At 44.7% G+C, this 16839-nt stretch overlaps 1 protein-coding gene across 1 annotated transcript in view; it reads left to right on the forward strand.

Moving 5' to 3' along the window:
• The window catches only part of LOC116574089 (phosphatidylinositol 3,4,5-trisphosphate 3-phosphatase TPTE2-like), a 772466-nt gene that overhangs the window by 451768 nt on the left and 303859 nt on the right, over positions 1-16839 (forward strand).

Consider the following 16839-nt stretch of genomic DNA (forward strand, 5'->3'; position numbering starts at 1 on the left):
GATGAAAACTGGCTCTAAATCGGGCTTCTCTGATCTTTCAGTTCCTAATGAGTTACAGGCTACCTCTGTGGCTCTCAAAGCACTATTCAAAGAATCTTGTATACGGCCAGTAAAGGAATTTCCTCCAGTTCGCTAAGACAGAGAGCTAAGACCCACTCAACTGGAAAGCTCTGAGTCTATTACTGACAGCTAGCTGCTCCATATAACTCAGTCGTGGCCTTCGGATTTCTTTGGCTCAGTCTTCATGCATTTATTTTCATTTTCTATATTGCATTTTCTTCCTTAAACTGTGCAATCTTTTCCTTTTACAATTTGTTTTTGCCCTGTTTGATTGCGGTGTTGGATGACTGACAATATCACTTAAGTGATGGGGGGAGGGGAGACTTAAATATCCCCCGGGACTTGTGTTAGTGCAAGTGCTTAACTTGAAGGTACAACTGAAGAGACTTTCCATAGGTAGGAGGCGCTGTGAAGCCATCAGCGCTCCTGGTAAATGGGGGCACTCAGAAAAACAGCACAAACGGACTTTTCACAAAATCAGAACTTTTTTTTTTTTTTTAAAGATTTTGTTTGTTTATTTGACACATGGAGAGAGATCACAAGTAGGGAGAGGCAGGGACAGGCTCCCTGCTGAGCGGAGAGCTGGATGTGGGACTCTATCCCAGGACCCTGAGACCATGACCTGAGCCAAAGGCAGAGGCTTAACCCACTGAGCCACCCAGGTTCCCAAAATCAGCACTTTAGAAGTCAAATTTCTGAAACTCAATTACAGAAAACAAGCCAGGGAGTTTGAAATACTTGCCCAAGGGGACTTGTGACCTAACTGGTGGGAAGCAGACTCAGGAGCAAAATCTACCATTACAACATTCTAGAGGACTCAAGGACTTTCAGTATCCCCTGGTCCAGTGGCTTTAGCAAGCTAGAAACTTGAGACTAAAGGAAACTTTATTAAGGACAGAGCCAGTCTGCGGGTACAGACTGGAAAGAGCACAGGAGTTGGAGCCAGGATGCTTGTGTAAAAATCTGGGTGACCTTTAGTGAACCATTTAACCTTTTCAAACCCCAGCCTTCACGCAACTGCATCACAGCCTCTGATCTCCGTGATCCTGCTGGGGCAATCCACCACGCGGGCCACTGCTGCTCTGGGAGCCAGCTGGCGCCATCCACCACCATCGTGAGGGCAGGCACTACTCCAGGTCACCGTCACGCCCTCACAGGGCGGCCAGCCAACCCTATTCTTTGTGTTGTCTCCCTTGAGTCCCTTCTCCTACTCTCACAAAAGCTGCTCCAGACTCTCACCACTCCTGCTCTGTTTCTTTTTTCCCTCACATTTCCTCAACAACCTTAGCCTCAGTTTATGTGTAAACTCACAAATAACCAGGAAACATTTGTGCAAATTTTTAACCCCCAATTAGCAAAGTTACCTTTTTTGCAAAAACCCTAATCCATTTGCCTCTGTCCTGTTGTCTTGCTTGCTGTATCCTGGTGCTTCACACCCTGCCTGGCACCAATGATGTTGGTGAAGGATGGGAGACTCAGAGGCCAAGTCACTTGCCCAAAGTTATATAAGTACTAATGAAAGAGCTGGAACTCCGCAGAGTTCTGCTCAAGTCTGAAGTTCATGGCCCTAACTTCCCAGAAGCTTCCTTTTAAAAGCAAGAGAGTTGCAGGAACCAGTTCTTTCTCCTGAAATAGACCTCCCTTCACATTTTATAAATTCACATTGGCAGCTTAAACTCCCTCACAGGAGTGGCTCTTTCTGTTTTTGCTGCATTAGGAATAGAGAAATATAAGATGTTGAAAAGCTTAACATCTCACAGAAGCTCAGAGAACTAATTGCAAAATCACCTTCCTGGTGTCCACTCAAACTTTGTTCTAAGGGTAATTCCCCAGGCATCTGATGGCCTCGAGAACAGGACTTTACAGAGTCCTGCATTACTGCCGTCAGTATAGGTAGGTTAACCCAATGGCATTTCAGATCTGGGTTCCAAACAGCAGGTGAGTCAATGCACTGACCCCTGTGTTCCAGGAAGTTGTTTGCTACACTTGGGACTACGCAATCCAAGGACATTAGTATAGCCGACTATGTGATGAAGGGGCAGATGTGACGTAGGTCAAAGGTGGGGGACAGAGTGGCTAACATGAAAAAGTGAGCCTTTGCTGCTTCAACAGTATTTCACAATGCACTAGTTAATGATACAAAAATGGGGATATAATTTCATCACTTGGAGCATTTTGGCCCTAATATCATGTGGATGTGTCTTAACAAAGTGTTAATTGGAGTTGTAAATAATTCAAAACTTAAATCATCTCTGATTCAAAACTTTTAATTAATGAGAAAGAAGAAAAAAATGCTTTGATCACACAACTCCCGTTGAATATTGTTGACTGTTGATGTAACCTTTATTGGAAACTCTCTCAAATCTTTTTTGGAATGAGGTAGAGTTTGTATTTGAAATAAGCATGGATTTAGATTTTTGTCACCAGTGTGGAATAAGGGAGTATTTTGTATCCCATTAAAGAGTTGTTAAGACAATGTTTTAAAGGGGATTGCTTGGGGCACTTGGTTGGCTTAGTCGTTAAGCATCTGCCTTTGGTGGGCACCTGGGTGGCTCAGTGGGTTAAAGCCTCTGCCTTCAGCTCAGGTCATGGCCCCAGGGTCCTGGGATCAAGCCTTGCATCAAGCCCTGCATCAGGCTCTCTGCTCAGCGGGGTGCCTGCTTCTCCCTCTCTCTATGCCTGCCTCTCTGCCTACTTGTGATCTCTGTCAAATAAATAAAAATCTAAAAAAAAAAAAAAGCATATGCCTTTGGCTAGGGTCATGATCCCAGGGTTCTGGGATTGAGCCCCACATCAGGCTCCCTGTTTAGCAGGAGGCCTGCTTCTCCCTCTGCCCCTTCCCCTGCTTGAATTCCCTCTCAAGCTGTCTCTCTCTCTGTCTATTAAATAAATAAAATCTTTAAAAAAAAAATAAAAATGAAGGGGGTCACTTTCTTTTGTCTTTTCCTTGACAACTTTTTAATGGTACGAGCAAGAAAAAAAAAATGAGCTGAGCTGTATATTTCATAAGCCTTAGATTTGAATTTGTAATATACCTATATTTTTAAAGACATCATTTATAGTAGCAGACTTAGGAGAAATGCCCGCAAATGGATAAAATTTAATGGATCATCAATAAACGGAAATACTATGACATAATTTTTAAAAATATTTTCTTAAATCATATACTTTAGGGTTGTTTGGCTGCAAATAACAGGATGCACAACTCTTCATATATTTATTTTGAATATAAAAAGAAATCTAGAAATAGAAATTTCCAGGGTTGGTTAATTCAACAGCCCAAAAGTATCTAAGTCAACTTCTCTATGATTCTCTTGAATTTTCCCTCACGATCACAAAGTGGCTACCACAGCTCTATCACATCCTCACATGTAACATCTAAGGCCAGGAAGGAAGACTTCTCCATATCTTTTTTATCACACACAAAAAAATATTTCCCAGAAGTCCCCTGGCACGCTTCCCCTTGTATTCCACTAGCCCAGAACTTGAGTCTCATGCTTGCCCAAACATAAACACTGGGAAAAGAATGGAGTTATCATATTTGGTTTAGAATAGGGGTCTGCAAACTTCTGAAAAAGACCAACCAGCTAGTAAATATTTTAGTAAATATTTTAGAGGGCATGCAATCTTTGTCACACCTACTCAGCTCTGCTGTTCTAAATAAAAACAGCCATAGACATGGTAAAGAGGTAAATATGGTTGTGTTCCAATAAAACTTTTATCTATGAGCATTGAAATTTAAATTTCATATAATTTTTACCTGTTACAAAATATCATTTGATTTTATTTTTTCAGAATTTTAAAACTGTTAAAAAAAATTTTTTTTTTTTTGTATGGCTCATGACCCTACAAAAAGAAATGGCAGGCCATGGGGTGCTTGGTGGCTCAGCCGGTTAAACATCTGCCTTCAGCTCAGGTCATGATCCCAGAGTCCTGGGATCCCTCTCCCTCTGCCACTCCCTGCCACTTGTGCATGCTTTTTTGTCACTCTCTCTCTCAGAGAAATAAATAAAAAATTCTTTTGAAAGAAAGAAAAGGAAGGAAGGAAGGAGAAGGGAAGAAAAGGGAAACAAAAAGGAAAAGAGAAAGAAAAAAGAGAAGAAAAGAAAAGAGAAAAACGGCAGGCCAGATCTGGCTAGCAGGTTGTGATTTGCCGACACCTGGTTTTGACCAATGATGACTTACCTCCTTGGGACTGTAGGAGATGCCTACCTTTCCTGAGACATCACCACTGCAGACCTGGAGGGGACTCAGGGGGAAGCAGGGTTTTGTTAGGTAATCAGGAATGTCCCCCACAGCATATTAAGCATAGGGTAAGATTCTTAAGGATATGATCCCTTTTAAAAAGCAGATTGCATGACAACTTCATGAAAGACACGCAGGCAATATGCTATGGCAGCTCAGAGAACAAATGCATCCTAGTTGTGTGGTCAGGAGAGTCTTCAGAGAAGGGGATGCATTTGAGTGGAGCTCTTACTGTCTAAAATAGGTACCAGACAAATTCCATTTATGGAGTGCTTATGACCAAGCATTGTGCACTTTCCCATTTCATACTCACAACATCCTATGAAGTAGACACTTAGAACTGGGAACACATAGGCTTACAGCTCAAATAACTCCAACCACCTAAGACCCTTCTTGCTGACCTCTAAACCCCTGTCCTCACTGCCCGCCCCCCTCTAATTCAGATTTTATTTTACACTTTCAAATACAAAAACAGATAGAGGGAACACAGAGGAAAAGTGTGATGATGAATTCCCTGCCTCTGAGGCCCAGCAGGGACAAACCAGACTTCTCTGACCAGGCTTCATCCAGACTGCTGAGAAGGGAACCCCAGGAAAGACAAGGGAAGCCCAGGGTGCCCTAGCCCCACATAGAACTCAACTCTGCAGTGAGTCCATCCCTGTGCTCTAGCCGCAGGCAGCATATGCTTAAAACTAAAGAGGGTTTCACCTTAACGTCTACATTTTAAAGCTGGAGCATTTCAGCAACAAATAAGCACAGAGAGCTCATCCCAGAAGTGAAAAGAAAGGGCTATTTCTCTGACATCTGGAACTCAAGCTGCTGTGGTCAGTCCAGCCCCACAGGCTCAGGCAGACACACGAGGGTGCGGCGGCTGGTTAGTTGAGCAAGCTTTCCAACCCGCGGAAGATGGAAAGCCTTCCAGGCTCTCCTTCCATGTTTCTTGCATGGACAGCAGACATGCAGTCCGTGCTAGAATTACTAGCCTACGAGAGACTTCCGTACCATATCGAGACTGCTTGCTTCAGGCACGAGTCCCTCACAACCGGCGGACATACCTAGTTAAGGCTCAGAAGCCATTGCTGAACAGAACTGCCTGATGAATCAAAACAGAACACTCCCGCTGCCAGATGTGGTAACGAGGAGCCATGGCCTCCAAACATCGACTGAAACAGCAAGAAGCCCGACACGCTTAACAGTCGTGGGTCGTCGGGAAATTGGCTACAAGTGAGGAGTGATTGAAGTCCGCAAGTGAAAGTTCTATTCGGGACAAATTCTTATGAGTTGGAATAAAAGCACTTCATCAACTCCTAGAGTTCGTGATCGTAGACGGATTGTTCAAAGCACACGCTAGCACAGGAAAAGCAGATTGCATGTCAATATGGACGGCAACTGGACAGTCCCAACCATTTCTGCCTGTTGAAATTCACCTACTATTTACCATGGCCTGTATTAGACACAGGCGCCTCAAAAGCCCTTTCATGATCTGTTGTTCTCCCAAACACGTCTGTTCATTGCTTCCTATCAATAAGGAACTTTCATTGATCACTGATGGGCTCTGCACCAGCCTGTGCTGAGTGCTGAAAATACAGAAATGAAAGACACCATGGCTAGCCTCAGAGAAACTTCAGTGCAGGTAAAGGAGGAAGAAACAAATAATTAAAATTTGGTGAGGGCTTGCTGCAGAGGGGGGCGGGTAGTGTGGCATCCCAGAGAAAGGAACGAATAGGGGACAGAAAAGTGAGTTGCAAGGGAAGTCCCTAGGGTACCCCATGCTGGGGTGGGGTTTGAAAGACAAGTGGCCCTTTCTTAAGGGAGGAAAGCCTGTTGATGTATCACTCAGAACTCTTACTTGCAATCAACAGAAGCCAACTCTGGAGCACAAAACAAAAGATTACAAGGATGCTGGGTGACTTCTGCGTTTGCTGAATGAGCCGATGGAGCTCCCCAAAGAACTTCTTGCAAGGGTCTCCAAGCCTGCTGCAGAACTGCTGAGCCATGGAAACCATGCTGCAATTCCTTCAGAGCTTCTAGATGTTATAGTCTGTACTACTGTCGCTTTCGTACCAGGGCCTCTGCATCCTAACTGCTGCTCTTCCCAGCCGGGCACCTTCATTACTAGCCTGGCCAGAGAAGTCACTGCCACGCCATGGCCACTGCCTTGTTTTGCTCCTTTCCAAATCAATAAATCACACAGAGGCAGCTGATGGAAGGAGCGTGAGTCAGGCGCCTGGACTCTGGTCTGCAAAGGGGATGGCGAACGTGAGATTTCTGGCTTGTCTTAAAAGACAAGTTTCCGGGGCACCTGGGTGGCTCAGTGGGTTAAAGCCGCTGCCTTCAGCTCAGGTCATGATCTCAGGGTCTTGGGATCCAGCCCCACATCAGGCTTTCTGCTTGGCAGGGAACCTGCTTCCTCCTCTCTCTCTGCCTGCCTCTCTGCCTGCTTATCATCTCTGTCTGTCAAATAAATAAATAAAATCTTAAAAAAAAAAAAAAACAGACAAGTTTCCTTGGTAGAACTCCCCAAATGTAGGCAGGGCTGTAAGACAATGTCAAGCAGCCAGAAAACACGACACATGTCCCCTGGAGACAGGCTGAGAATTCCCATCAGGGGTGTTACAAAACAAAATTCGGCCAAGTGAATTTGAAGACCTAATTGGTTTTATTAAGTAATTCATGAATCGGGCAGCATAGCATCCAGCAAGCAGAGGGAAGCTGAAAGGAGCTGTGCAAAATGGATGGTTTTCAGAGGAAGGAGGATGGAGCTAGAAGTTATTTGCCAAAGAAAAGAAAGGATTGTTTCAGGCCAGGTCAGCTTCTTTATGGGGAAAGAGAATGGCAGGATTTATCATGGAGATAACCTCACTAGGGCTGATCAGGAAATTTCATATTGACTGTTAAAACATCGCATTCCTGGGATACATTGAAACTGTTATTAAATCAGGCTTTCTTGGGGCGGGGGTGGGGGTGGGTGTTGGCAAATGATTCTAATTGGGCTTTTTTTTTTTTTTTTAACAGAGAAGACTGCATGTACAAAGGTACAACTCATTTGGGGAACCATAGAAGTCTGGCTCTGTGCAGGGGAGGTGGAGGTATAAAGCTGAGAGTGTGGGAAAATTCCGCTACATGGGTGGGAGGAGCCACCCGCTGAGCCCTCAGGGCCCCTATAGTAGAATCTACTCTGTGTCCCTTGCTGAGGCCCAAGAACTCTGACTTATTCCTCCTCTGGCCCCAGCTTTGCCCACAGTGGGTTTTAGGTGCTGTCAAAAGGAATCCTTGTGAGAGACGCCTGGGCAGCTCAGTCAGCTAAGTGTCCCGCTCTTAATTTAAGCTCAGGTCATGATCTCAGGATCATGAGGTGGAGCCCTACTTCAGGCTCTGTGCTCAGTACGGACTCTGCTTGAGGATCTTTCCCTCATCTGCTACCCCTCACCCACCCACCCCCATCCCCCACCACTATGGTGCACACATGCTCTCTCTCTCTCTCTCTCTCTCTTAAATAAATAAATAAAACCTTAAAAAAGAATGAGTCATTGCAATAAATTTGTTGGTTGCACCATGGTCTTACAATTTATCAGTATGGCCTTTGTGGGTACCTGTGGTCTTCTCTCCCATAACTGTCTGCCTGAGACTCTCATCCCCCACTCTGCCCTCCCTCCACCACTGTCGTACTTGCACAGTCTCTCTAAAATAAATAAATAAACTTTTTTTATACAAAAAGAATCATTGAGGGCAATTGGATGGCTCAGTTGGTAAAGCACCTGCCTTTGGCTCAGGTCATGATCATGAGGTCCTGGGATTGAGCCCCATGTCAGGCTCCCTGCTCAGCGTGGAGTCTTCCTCTCCCTCTCCCTCCACCCCTTCCCCCTGCTTGTGTACTCTCTCTCTCAAATAAATAAAATCTTTTTAAAAAAATGAATCATTGGGGCACCTGGGTGGCTCAGTGGGTTAACCCTCTGCCTTCGGCTCAGGTCATGATCTCAGGGTCCTGGGATTGAGCCCCACATCGGGCTTTCTGCTCAGCAGGGAGCCTGCTTCCTCCTCTCTCTCTGCCTGCCTCTCTGCCTACTTGTGATCTCTCTCTGTCAAATACATAAATAAAAATCTTTAAAAAAAATGCATCATTGCAATCAATTTGTTGGATTATATCATCATCTTCCAATTCACCAGTGTGAACGTTGTAGGAGTCTATGGTCTTCTTTCCCCACAACAAGGCCTATTTGCAATGAATACTTTTCTAAAAGCTAATGTGTTTAGATACGAAACTATTCCATTACTAACTCTTAATGCCACCTCCCCATTTTTCAATGATGTTTTCTTTTAGATGCAACAACAAAACCATCTTTGAAAATGGTTATAAAATATGGCTTGAAGGTTGATATCCAGGATCTATAGTGAACTCCTCAAACTCAACACACACGAAACAGACAAACATACCAAAAAATGGGAAGAAGATATGAACAGACACTTCTCCAATCAAGACATACAAATGGCTATCAGACACATGAAAAAATGTTCATCATCATTAGCCCTCAGGGAGATTCAAATTAAAACCACATTGAGATATCACCTTACACCAGTTAGAATGGCCAAAATTAACAAAACAGGAAACAACATGTGTTGGAGAGGATGTGGAGAAAGGAGAACCCTCTTACACTGTTGGTGGGAGTGCAAGTTGGTGCAGCCTCTTTGCAGAACAGTGTAGAGATTCCTCAAGAAATTAAAAATAGAACTTCCCTATGACCCTGCAATTGCACTCCTGGGTATTTACCCCAAAGATACAGATGTAGGGAAAAGAAGGGCCATCTGTACCCCAATGTTTATAGCAGCAATGGCCCCGGTTGCCAAACTGTGGAAAGAACCAAGATACCCTTTAATGGACGAATGGATAAGGAAGATGTGGTCCATATACACTATGGAGTATTATGCCTCCATCAGAAAGGATGAATACCCAACTTTTGTAGCAACATGGATGGGACTGGAAGAGATTATGCTGAGTGAAATAAGTCAAGCAGAGAGAGTCAATTATCATATGGTTTCACTTATTTGTGGAGCATAACAAATATCATGGAGGACAAGGGGTGTTAGAGAGGAGAAAGGAGTTGGGGTAAATTGGAAGGGGAGGTGAATCATGAGAGACTATGGACTCTGAAAAACAATCTGAGGGGTTTGAAGTGGCGGGGGGGTGGGAGGTCGGGGTACCAGGTGGTGGGTATTAAAGAGGGCACAGATTGCATGGAGCACTGGGTGTGGTGAAAAAATAATGAATACTGTTTTTCTGAAAATAAATAAATCGAAAAATTTTTTTTAAAAATATGGCTTGAGAGCCAGAATGAACAATAATCTGCCCAATGATAAAATAGATCAAAACATTACCAACTTTGCAGATCTTATACACTTACCAGATTAATCATCATAAGCATTACAAGCATTTTATAAATATTTTTAAATAAGAATTCTAAAGGCCCATTTTCTTTGCCTTCTTTTTTCTTTTGTGATCATTAGAAGCTGCAAAATCTACTTACAATTGGTCCTATTTTCTTAGAAGTGCAAACTTATCAGAAATACATGAATAAATTTTCTTGTTTAGGTTCTTTTCATCTCTTATGTTCACATCTGACACCAGTCAGATATATCCCTTCAAATTTTCAGAGTCAATAAGCACTTAATTCAGCTTGAACAACTGCCATTTGGGGGAGGCAGAACTTAATGTATAGCTTCTCCATAATATCAGGAGGACCAGTTCCTCCTTTGGTCACTACAAAAGAGTTGTCTTGGCAACGATGATGCTAGACTGCCTCAGCCCTACAGTTCTTAGATCTTTCTTCTTCTCATAGATATTTTGGTCATTGTGGTCAATGGAAGATTTGAAGTCTATCCTCCTGGGAAGGATCCCTTTTAGTGAACCAAACAAGACAACCAAAAAAGGAAGTTTTTATATTTAGGGATGTTACGTAGATGGATCATTTAATATATGGTTAAAAATTGCACTTGTTTTTATCTTTTTAAGCTTTTTTAAAAAGTAGGCTCCAGGGTGCCTGGGTGGCTCAGTTGTTAAGCATCTGCCTTTGGCTCAGGTCCTGATCCCAGGGTCCTGGGATGGAGCCCCACATCGGGCTCTCTGCTCACCTGGAAGCCTGCTTCTCTCTCTCCCGCTCTAATATAACATTGTATGTCAACTACACTTCAATAATAAACTTTTTTTACATTGAGAGGAATATGTTTGGCTCTCTTCCCAGTCGGCAGACTGTGAGCTACCAAGTCCATGTCCTCCATGGTGCAGTTAACTGTCCAGGCAGAGTCAAGCACAATAAGGGGGTCTCGGGAGGGCTTGGTGTGTTTATTGGGGCAGCCAGAGTGCAAAGGTCTCATGGACCTAAGGACTGATGCCTGTTTCTCAGAGATTTCTGAAGGTGGAAAGGCTTACCCTACTGGTTTGAAAGTCTAGTGGTCTGGTGAAGGACATCAGAGCTCTCAGCCGGTCTCATGGCCCCACATGACAGGAAGGGAGGAGCCCGGGGGCTGCCTGAGGAGCCAAAGGAGATGATCTATTGCCTGAAGAGGGATTTGGGGGTAGGCTAACCGCAGCAGAAGCCACTGCCCTTGTCTGAGAGGAGCACTCCAGCATGGAGGGAGCCAGGGCAAACCTGCACACTCTGCCCTAGAGAACCCCACAGCATAGTCTCTGAAGAGCCACATCTGGGCAGAGATCACCAGCATCAGATGGACCCAGAGCAAGGCCCATGCAAAAGGCAAGCCTGACTTTCCTGTCCCCTTCCTGCCCCATCTTGGAGGAGCTGAACTCACAAGAGGAAAGGGAAGAGAGAAGGAGAGAAATTGGAGTAGGAATTGAATCGGACCAAATTATCCTAACCAAAGGATGAGGAAGTTTTATGATTGGTGTGACCACTCTATTTCAAAATGCAAACTAGCCTCTGTTGACTGTGCTGTACTTTTTAATTTTCTGCAACATATCACACGCTATATAATCCACTTAAATATGATGTCTCTTATTTACTGTCTTTCTCTTTTCCTCTCACCTCTGTCTTCATCCCAAAATGTAAACTGGCAAGATCGAGGATCTTTGCTTTTAACTGTTTCCCTGGCCTCTGGAATGATACATTTGGGTAGCCCATCACTACATATGGCTGCTTAACTTGAACTTACAAGGAAATAAAGTAAATTCATTGCTTCAGTTGCCCTCGACACATTTAAATACTTAATACCCACATATGGCTAGTGGCTCCCATATGGGGCAGGACAGGTATGGAAAATTTCAGTATCACTGGAAGTTTTTGTTTATTTGTTTGTCTGTTCATTTGTTTTAAGTAGGCTCCATGGAGCCCAACTCGGGCCTTGAATCCACAACCATGAGATCAAGACCTGAGCTGAGATCAGGAGTCCAATGGTTAACAGACTGGGGCAGTTAACTACCCAGGCACCCCTCACTAAAAGTTTTATCAAACATTGCTGATCTAGAACAATAGCTGGTGTTCTGTGGTACTCAATAAATATTTGTAGAATGAGTAATTGAGTGACTGAGTTGTTCTGAAGACAAGATAGGCTATCGGTTAAGAGAACAGTGTCTAGAAGCAAATTGCTCTATTAGTAGTAGTGCGAGAACTTGGGTAAATGACATGATCTTTCTGCGCACCCATCACAAGACACTTAGCTATTTCTTAACACTTAAAAAGTGCTTTTAGAAAATTGAGTATTTTGGAGAAACACAGATACAATCACTGAAAGGGTCTATGAATAAAGGGATACATCCATGCTTTGGAAGGTCCCGTATATTTGAGGCAACACAGCCTAGAGAGGATTGCAGGTCTGGAGTCAGATGGCTTGAGGCGGAAAGCCCAGCACCTATTTTTCCAGCTGGGTGGTTAGAATAAGTCTTCTGGGGATGAGAATTAGGGAAAGATATGGTTCTACCAACTGATGCTCTGTGTACTATCCCCATCCCCACTATCCCCAGTGCCTCGGTGATCTCACCAATGAAGACTTCCACGTGCCACATTCTAACCTTCTCTTTATAATAGGATTCTTCACACTCTGTGTGCAAAATACTAGAACATGGCATTCAACTAATCCCCAAATGAATATCCGACATTCAAAGCAGTAGTCGACATCTCCATCCCAAGCTTTGCACTAAACACTGGAGATTTGGAGATGAAATGCAAAGCCTTGTTTCCAAATCGCAGGGACTGCACCAAGGAAAGGAGTTCACTGAGTATTGCAGAGACATGTCTGGGATGCTGGGGAGCAACAGGAAAAGGGCACAGGACCAAGCCCAAGGATCCAGGAAGCACACGTGGAGGAGGTAATGGCTGAGTCTTGAAGTATGAGAAGCAATTGTGAGTAGGAGTTTGAAAGGAGGAAACAAACTGTGCAACTGCATGAGAAGAAAGGAGAAAGAAGCTTGACGGTCTAGAAGCCCCAGTGGTTCAGTGCAGGATCAAAGGTGAGGATAATAGGAGAAGAAGTTAGCAAGGAGCAGGGCTGGCCTCCACGGGTCCCGCAGACCCTGCTAAAAGTGTTGAGTTTGTTCAGAAGGTGGTAGGGAGTTGATGAGTAGACTTACTTTCTGATATGAATGTGGACAGGCGGATAGGTAACATGGAAGGAAGGTTGAAAGCACGGACTCTGGAGCCCGACTTCCTGTCCTTGAAGACCAGCTCTCCCATTTGATGGCTTTATGATGGTGGACAACTTCTTTAAGCCCCAAATTCCTCATCTTAGAAAGGGAAGAATAATTCTACCTGTGTCATGGAATTTGGTGAAGGTAAGATGAGGTAACATATATAAATAACTTATTATAGTCCCTGACTCATGATAAGTGGTCAATCAGTGGTAACTATTATTATTATAGATCATTGGAATAATTAGCAATTCGGGTTTTTTTTTTTTTTGGTTAGCCTTATTTTTATAGTAAATACTAATTGAAAGAATTGACTTCATCACAATGAAGGGAATTTAAAATGTTATCTATGTACCCTAGTAAAAATAGAAACATTTTATTCATTTAATGAAAATTGACCATGAATGATGTTCAGTGCTAGGCAGTTTTAGACACTGAGAATAAAGAAGGGAACAAGGATGACCAAGGTCCCTGCTCTCAGACAGCTTGTATTCTAGTGAGGGAGGCTGAGACTAAATAAGTAAACAAAAGGGTTGACAAGATCTGTAAGCTCCAAGAGGCAGGGAGCTTAACTGTACCTTGTGATAGCCCAAGGGCATGCGATTTAGCCCCTACTGGAGGTGCTCATTGAGTGTATTGATGGGATGAAAGGACCTTGCTTCAGAGGGTGTTGAGTGCGAGCAAGGGCAACGCAACTGGGCTACATGACAGAGTGGGAAGGTTGGCTTCACCAGTTGTGGTGCAGCTGAGAAGATGGCTGATGAGCTAAGTTAGAAAGAGGTGAGGGAGGCAACCATGGGACAGTCTTTGAGAATAGTCCGGGAAAGAGGAGATGCCATGCCAAAGCTGAAAGTCCTAGAGCAAAGCTGTGTTGTGTTTGTGAAGATCAAAAAGAGGACCCAAGTGGCTGGAACAGTGAGGGCGACAGAGGTGGGAACCACAGTCAAGCACCGGGCATGGAGGGCATTTAGGTCCATTCCCTCCCCCTGCACAGAACCCACCTGGGAAGTTTTTCTACTCCTCCGCTCAGAATGTCTACAGAGTGAATTGCTTTGTTTGTCAGCTACCCTTGGTCTTGTGTGATAGAATGGCCTTTCCAGGCTGGGGCCCGGGAGACAGACTGGATTCCTCTCTCCTGTTGCCAGGCCCCTGCCCTGCACTTTACCTGCTCAGTGTTTCTCACTGTGTTGGTTTATTTGTGAGACTGATGTAACAATAAAATGAAATCTTACCCTCTGGGGGAAAATTTCTGAAGTAGAGTGGAGAGCCAGTTTAGGATTTCAAGCAGGTGAAAAAGCTGGTCTGAATTGCATTATTAATGAGAGCTTTGGTGGCTGGGTAGGGAAGAAATTGCAGAAGAGTGGGAATGACAGGAAGGGGCCACTCAGCTGACCATTGAAATAGTCAAAGCCCAGGACAATGGTGGCTTGGACTAGGGGTTTAGAATGAGGGGCAGAGGAATGAGGGAACCCCCAGCTCAGGTTCCAATCATCTGTAGTCTTTTTAGGAGGGATGCACATGCATATACACACATATCACACACGCCATCACACATACCCCACATACCACATACATACACACACACAACACACACGGACTACACACACACTATACCACACATAACACTACATACCACATACACACACCATCACAGCATACACACACAACACCACACATACCCTACATACCACATATATACACATACAGACCACACACCACACACACACTATACCACACATACTCTATATACCACATACACACATCACACCACACATACACTGCATACCACATTCACACACCACACACAGATCACACACACCCCACACAGACCACAAACTATACCACACATACCCTACATACCACACACACACCCCACACACTATACCGCACATATACTACACACCACACACAGACCACACACATGCAGACTACACAGCACACACACTATTCCACAGTACACTGCGTACCACATACACACACCACACACAGATCACCCACGCCCTGCAGAGACCACACACTATACCATGCATATCCTACATACCACACACACATACCACACACACTATACCACACACATACTACAACCACGTACACACACAAACCACACACACACACAGATCACACACACAGACCACACAGCACACACACACTATAGCACAATACACTGCATAAAACACACACACACACACACACAGCATACATATATCCACCAACCCCCTCACTCTCACACACGTACTACATACCACACATACACCCACACACACTACCGGAGCACCACATGCCGCCCCCCTCCCCACACCGAGGTATAAATGTTTTATGTACCATGAGATTATCTCTGCCTGCAGAGGGCACCTGAGCCCTACAAATACATGCCAGGGGCAAAGAGGTATTCACTCTCACAGAGAAGAGGTTTCTTGGGGACCTAACTTGAAAGGGCCAGGAAAGGGAAAACAAAACAATCCCAAGTGGAGCTGCAGTCTTGCTTACTGGAATTTAAAAGCTCTTCTTCTAAAAATCAGATTTTCTTGCCATGGCTTGTTAAATAAGTGTTAAATAAGCCAGCAATTTGGGCCTTCACACACTAGTGTAAGTTGGTTGAAGTATTCAGCCCTCCTCCCGATGCAGAGAAGAGAGAGAGGCAGTTTGACAGGCAGTTGAGGGGAGGAGAAGCCTAATTTCCAGAGAGGATCTGGCCAGGGTGCCAGGCCTGGGAAGGCCCAAAGCTGGGAAGCTCTGAGAAGGGCAGGCAGCACAGAGGCAGGCCCCCAGGGGCAGCGTGAGGGTGAAAAGGGAGGGGGTGGGGGTGGGGCAACCAGGGACCTTTCAGGTACTTGAGAATTGGGGCTGAGGACAGTTCTGTCTGGAAACATCTCTGTCAGCTCCAGAAATCATTTGCTGTGTCTCACGCTGTGCAGCTCACATTAGAATGACGTGATCCTGCTCTTTGAGAAACTTAAAATCCAAAGCCATTTTACATGTCAATCTGCTGAGAATGAGTCATTTTACACTGAGGCTGAGAAGCGAGCACCTAGACAGTCTGATCTGAAGGGCGTAAAGCCACTTCCTCTTCCGGCCCCCATCTCCCACACAGGCCGCTGCTGCAGGTCTCCCCACCCTCCCCCAACCTTGGCCCCCACACACCTGACGCTGCCCTTTGGTTTGGGTCACTGAGGACCTAGTGCGAAGGCTACCCTGTGATCCAAGAGACTCCTCCACCCGTGCCCCCACAGGAGTACGTGACCATGACCCTTTGGCCACATTGCCTTGTATCTCTTGTTGCATCACCTGTTCACCTGTGACCCTGATCCGATCCGATCACCAGACCCTGGAAGCAGGGATGGAGTCTTACTCATCTTCGTATTCCAAGGGGACCGAAACTGTATTTTCACATAACACATGTTACATATTTATACTAATACCAGGTATCCATGTCTATTTTAGGCTGGGCTTGATACTCTTGTTTGGCTTGATTTATAGCCTGGATTAGCCTGAAATACATCTATATCTACCGAGAAAGATAAACATTTCCAACTGTGGATGGTGTGGAAGCACAACAGGTCTTAGCGCACCTGTGAAAAGGGAAGGGAAATATTACCTCTGACATTCTGCCACACACCCACCCATTCCCCACCCAAATCGGGAAACCTGGTGACAAACTATGCTCTAAGTGAGCTCAGCTAGCCTAGCCTCCTTCCTCCTCTCTGCGCCTTCAGCCAGTATGTTACCTGGAGAAGAACGTTCCTAATAATTTGATACTTTTATTGATGAGGTCATGTGTAAATTGAAATGCCTAACTAAAAGTGCTGGAGAAGTGGGCTTATTCTGCAGGCATATTTCACAAAGAACAGACCTCAGTGTACCAACGCCACTGGCAGCCTGACTGGTAGGATTTCCAAATA

This window comes from Mustela erminea, chromosome 15, assembly GCF_009829155.1.
Source record: "Mustela erminea isolate mMusErm1 chromosome 15, mMusErm1.Pri, whole genome shotgun sequence".
NCBI lineage: Eukaryota > Metazoa > Chordata > Mammalia > Carnivora > Mustelidae > Mustela > Mustela erminea.